Here is a 5640-nt window from a genome sequence, read left to right as displayed (position 1 = left end):
CAAATGCAAACTGTAATGGCTTATCTATTCTACAATAAAAAGTAATAAACTATTGATTCATAGGTCTGAAAATAATTATTCAGGGCGAAAGAAGTCAGACAAAAAATAAACTGTTTAAATCCATTGTATAAAATGTTAGAAGGCTGGGGGTTTAGCTCAGTAATTCTGCCACCTGTCTCACAAGCATAGGGTCTGGAGTTCGATTCCTGATACCAAAAAATAGCTAGAAAACGAAATCTAATCTATGATGACTAAAAGAAGATGAGTGGTTGCCTGGGGATAGCAGGGCAGGGAGCTGGAGGGAAGGAGTACAAAGAACAAGAAACCATCTGTAGGGGATAGGACATGGTGGTACTTTGGCCTTGATGTTAGTTTCACATATGCATACATGTGTCAAAATGTAAACTGTTCTCTTAAATATGTACAGTTTAATTCAGTCAATTATTTCTTATGGAAACTGTTCAAAATAAAATAAGACACTGTTATGCTTGTATCTAGATATCTCCCCAAAGCCTCATGCAGTCATTGGTGGGGCTTTTAGGAGGTGGCTGGATCTAGGGTGTATGATGCTGGGATTAAAGGCTTGGGGTACTAAATTAGTATACTGTTGGAATTAACATAGTTCTGAGTGTGGGGCCAGGGATTTAGCTCAATGGTTCCATTGCTTGCCTCTAAAGCAAAAGGACCTGAGTTCAATCCCCAGCACCCAAACAAACAATCAGAAACACAGTTCTGAGTGCGGCTGAGTGGCTTCACTGAAGACAGAAGCCCACCCTGAATGTGAGTGGCACCACCCAAAAGGTTTGTAGCCTGTCTGAGATAAAGAGGAAAGGCAAGCTTGCTTCTGTTGCTGCTGCTGTTTGCTACCTTCTGCCTATCATGCCATGAACTGTTTCTCCTCTGTGATGCCCCTCTGCCATGCCACCCTGCCTTGGAGCCATCCTACTATGGACTGAAACCTCTACAAACTAAGCTAAATAAATCTTTCCTCCTTTAACTTTGGGTGTTGGGTATTTTGTCTCAACAAGAAAAGTTATTAAGAAAGACACAATAAAATTTAAGGCATATACTCAGGAGGCTGAGGCAGGAGGATCACTGCAAGTTTGAGACCAGCCCGGGCTACATAGTGAATTCCAGGGCAGTCCGAACTAATAGTGAAACCCTGTCTCAAAAAAAAAAAAAAAAAATTAAGGCATAAACCTATACCAGACACTAATTGCAAAAATATGATATCTTAGAGACAACTGAAAAAATTTAAACATGAGCCAAATGTTAAATACTGTTAGTTCATTGGTAATTTTTAAGGTATAATAATGGTAGTGTGGGTATGTAGAAAAATTACAACAGGTATGTAGCATGTGCCTGCCATCCCAGAACTTGGGTTGCTGGAACAGGAGGATTGCCACAAGTATGAGATCAGACTGAGCTACATAATGAGTTCAAGGTCTATAAGCAGCCAGTGAAGAGGACAAGCTGTGTCATGTTGTGGACTCTTCATCAGCCACAACAGGAGCTAAGCAAAAAGTGCAATACTTTCAGTGGGTTAAAATAAAACAGCTATCAACCTAGAAAGTGGCCAGAAAAAGTACCTTTTAAGAACGAAAGCAACATGAAGACATTTTCAGGTAGGCAAAAACTAAATTTTATCACCAGGTGGTCTCACCTATAGAATTTACAAAGAATGTGTAATTGTAGGAGGATACTAACACTGCATTAAAATCGGGTGCAAGAAAGATGAGGAGGACAGAAAATTGACAAGTGAGTAGATAAACCTAAATAAATTATACTGCATAAAATAATATCTTCTGAGGCAGGCATAGTGGTGAACACCTGTAATCCCGGCACTCTGGGAGGCTAAGGCAGGAAGATCACAAGTTTGAGCCCAGTTTGGGAAATTAAGCAACTCAGTGAGTTCCCGTCTCAAAATAAAAATAAAAGGGAGCTAAGGATGTGCAAACCCCCTGAGTTCAATTTCTTGTATCATTAAAATAAAGTCTCCTGAAAAGAAATAAAAACAAAGTCTCCTGTTTGAAGTAGTACAATGTAAAGTAAAGAAGTAAAGTACAAAACAGTGATAGTACAGTCTATAAATTAGGAAGAGGGTGAAGACTAATATTAGACTCTCCTGGGCATCATTTTGAAGCTAGGGAACCCTTTTCAAACTAGTAAAGGGAAAACAGAATGAAGGAAAACAGATGATCAGCCAGAAAAAGATAAGAAGTAAAGAAAAATAAACGTACAACAGGACAAATTGAATGCACAAAATAAGATAATACAAATATTTTCACACTCTATTTTTATAAATCAGATCAGAAAATAAGTACAAGAAAACTGATAGCATCATGTTCATAATGGGGAAAAAAGCCTTGACGCAACTCTTCAAAATACACTGAATAAATTATGCCATACTCAACATAAAAAACAAAAGTAAATGAACTTCTGAAAGGACCTGGGGTGTGTGGGGGACTGTTTGAGGTGCTGGGGACAGTGATCCTGGGTAATGCTGGCATATCCTCCCGGTTCCAGAGGGACGTGCAGAGAATGAAGGGGGAGGCGAACTTGAGGCCAGGGGCCCCTGGCTTCCAAAGAGGGTCGTGGTTTTGTAGTTAAACTTGAAAGGCTACGCAGAGAGAGCGGACTGGGGTCGGCCCAGCTCAGGGTTGCGGAATACACGGCCGCCAGGCGGCGCAAGTGGGCGGTGACGCAAAGGCGCACCCAGCGTGGTCGCCAGGTGGCGGCAGCGACCAGTCAGGAGCAGCCTCCGCCCGCCAGCTGCGGTGTCTCCTGCCAGGAATGGGGAACGGTGGGATCCCCCACCTCCAGCTTGGGTTTGGAGCCGGAGCTGAGAGGGAAGACTGCGGAATCAGCTGAGACCAACAGAAGCAAAGAACATTAGCGAACCCCAACGTGCTCTCCCCCTCCTTCTTCCTCTCCCTCCTCCCCATTTCCTCTTCTTCCTCCTCCTCTCACCCCGCCCCCCTTCTCCTCAGAGTCAACCCCAGGACCTGCACATGTTAGGCGAGTGCCCCTACCACACAGCTATGGTCCCTGCCCAAAATGGGCGCTTTTTGCAAGTCCCGCTTTTACATCCAATGACCCTATATAAAACGACAATGAATTGCTACTTAAATTATTGGAAGATAATACAAGAGGGGTGCAGATCTTAAAGGTTAACAGGAGGGTATGGAAATTACTGGCCTGGAAACTGGGAAAAGAGGAAGAGCACAACCTCAGGGGACATGGAGGGAAGAGGCCTTCCTGGTGCTGGGAAGGGTGAGGAGGATGAAGAAGAAAAGGGGGTGACACCTGTAGACCGTGGAAATGGAGGTCCAGGGAGGGAGGGGTGTGGCCCATTCTCCGGACACACATGCAAACATCCAAGGAGGGCCCTCCCCTGACCTCCATCTTGCTGTGTGACACATGGTGGCTTTCTAAAGCTACTTAGATTCCTTCACTAAAAATAGCTAATGGCTTGTTTATTAAATAAGGATGTTTATTTACATGCTTCCTTGCTTTAAGTTTAACAAGAGGAGATAATGAAATGGATGCTTTTATAACTGCACTTTTACATATACCAAGTGACACTGAAACCAGCTTGAGTCCAGTGTGTGATATTGATATAGGAAAGAATATTGGAGATGAAATATGAAATATTGTATCTCCCAACCTGCTAGCTGTATGATACGTGGAGCTCTTGTTCTTTAAAAATTGAAGAATGATTTGTAGGAAGAACAGAAGCTAAGAGGAGGAAGATATTTATTGATAGAATAGCTCTTGAGAGTCAGGAGGGGTCCCAAATAGGTAGCCGGGACCCCACTCTGTAGAGGAGTTTTACAGAGTGAAACCCACGTGAGTACAGTGTGGCCCACAGCCATGAACATGTACTAAGATTACAGTGGTCCAATTGGGAAACAAGTCACCTTAACAGGTGTGGATGGAAAGACAAAGATTCTCTTAGGAAGTGGTGGGTCCAGCAGTCTCTGGTCAGCTACCAGGATGGTTGATATCTATCTAGACTTTATTAGGCCCAGTGTTTGTTCTTTGAGGAAGTATGTAGGTCTGGTATCTTGTTTTTATCTTGAGGCCCAGTTTCCAACTGATATGTCTCCAGCAACAGCTGTGATGTGTTTCCCCTTCATCCTGACTCTCTCGAGGATCCAGCCCTCTGACTGCCTATAATATTTCTACCTAATATTATAGGTATTACTCTTCTCATCTGTCTATAATATCATGCACCACCCTGTATACAAAATGCTGCCTGGAAGACAACCTAACCACTGTGGTCCATTGCTCCATTTAACACAGGGTGTGTGTCCACATCAGAGACAAGATCAGCCGAAAAATGTATGCGGTGTGATCGGACACTATGGTGAATGTTTCAATTTTTTAATGTTTTATTACAGTAAAGGATACATTGCCATTAATCCTCCTGGAAATATTTCACTTCCAACATGCTTGTCTCGTCATTCTCGCCACTTTCTGAAGCATCGCTGGAAGTCTTCTTTTATGAACATCTTTAGTTAGACTGTTTTGGCTGCCTACATACCCTGAATAGATTCAAAATGCTCACAACCAAGTCTGCCTTTGTATTCCGTCTAGGTTACCTGCCCTCTGGGCAGTGCCACTCACAGCTGGCGAGTCACCCTTCATCCCAGCATCACGTACCAGTAAGATCCAGCCACCTCTGGAAAAGTTCACCTATGACCACACGAGGCTCTGAAGGGACATCTGAACACAAGCCGTAACACCTTGCATGGTTGTTCTGACTAGGAAGAAAAACCAGAAGACTGATGGCGCCAGATCTGCAGGTGAGGACACATCATAATGTTTTCACAAATCTGCCTTTCTATTGCATGCCACCCCATGGCAACATGCCATTTTTTATGACACCCCGTAAAGATGATCATGAAAGAAAACTGGCAGAACTGTTTCCAAAATTGACAAGGGTGATGGGATATGTATTCAAAGTGAGGGGGAGTTATCGTGAGGAGGATTAATGGGAATATGTCTTTTACTATAATAAAATGTGTAATTTATTCATCGTATGTTTTGGTCACACCTTGTATTTTCCTTTTTTGAGAATTATTATACAAATTAAATTACTTTCAGCATTTAAACCTATCATATTACGTATATCCACAATTAAACCAGACTATGCTAGCATAAATTCATTTTTCTTGAGGTCAGAGTCACCCATGATCTGCAAAGCCTCCTGGACTGGGGCCAGGGCAAGATATCTCTGAAATGCAACACACACATGTACACTGCCTACCTCTAGAAGGTTCATGCTTTGGTGCTGGCACTGCTTATGTGCAGTTTTTGTTGAATGAGGAGAAATCGGTGAAATGGGTAACAGCTGCAAAAGAAAAGAACCTAGCCAAGAGAACATGTACTAGAGAATCCAGACCAAGTTGAAGGGATGAATCCTTTCAGAAGTTTCCAGGAAGCAAGAAGACAGGGGAAATCTGACTCGAAGCTCTGTGTGGTTCTGTGGATTCCCTCAGGACCCCAAGGCACCTCTCACTGTTCACCTTTATCTATACACTCTGGAGTTTCTAGATCACCAACTAGCTTTTAGGGTTCCATGAAGACTTCTGGAAGAATCTTTACCAGAACCCTGAAGATAGTCTCCTCTCAACT

The 5640-nt window shown here is 42.9% G+C and overlaps 1 long non-coding RNA gene across 1 annotated transcript; it reads left to right on the top strand.

Annotated features, from left to right (window-relative positions):
* The first annotated feature begins 4123 nt into the window (after positions 1-4123).
* Positions 4124-4737, top strand: LOC104849254. The gene is made up of 3 exons (XR_776712.2): positions 4124-4200; positions 4306-4369; positions 4600-4737. It is a non-coding gene; the product is annotated as an uncharacterized LOC104849254 (long non-coding RNA).
* The last annotated feature ends 903 nt before the right edge of the window (positions 4738-5640 follow it).

The sequence above is a fragment of the Fukomys damarensis genome, unplaced genomic scaffold (genome assembly GCF_012274545.1).
Source record: "Fukomys damarensis isolate Sample0158 unplaced genomic scaffold, DMR_v1.0_HiC HiC_scaffold_30, whole genome shotgun sequence".
Lineage (NCBI taxonomy): Eukaryota > Metazoa > Chordata > Mammalia > Rodentia > Bathyergidae > Fukomys > Fukomys damarensis.
This window is presented reverse-complemented; position numbering and strand designations above follow the sequence as displayed.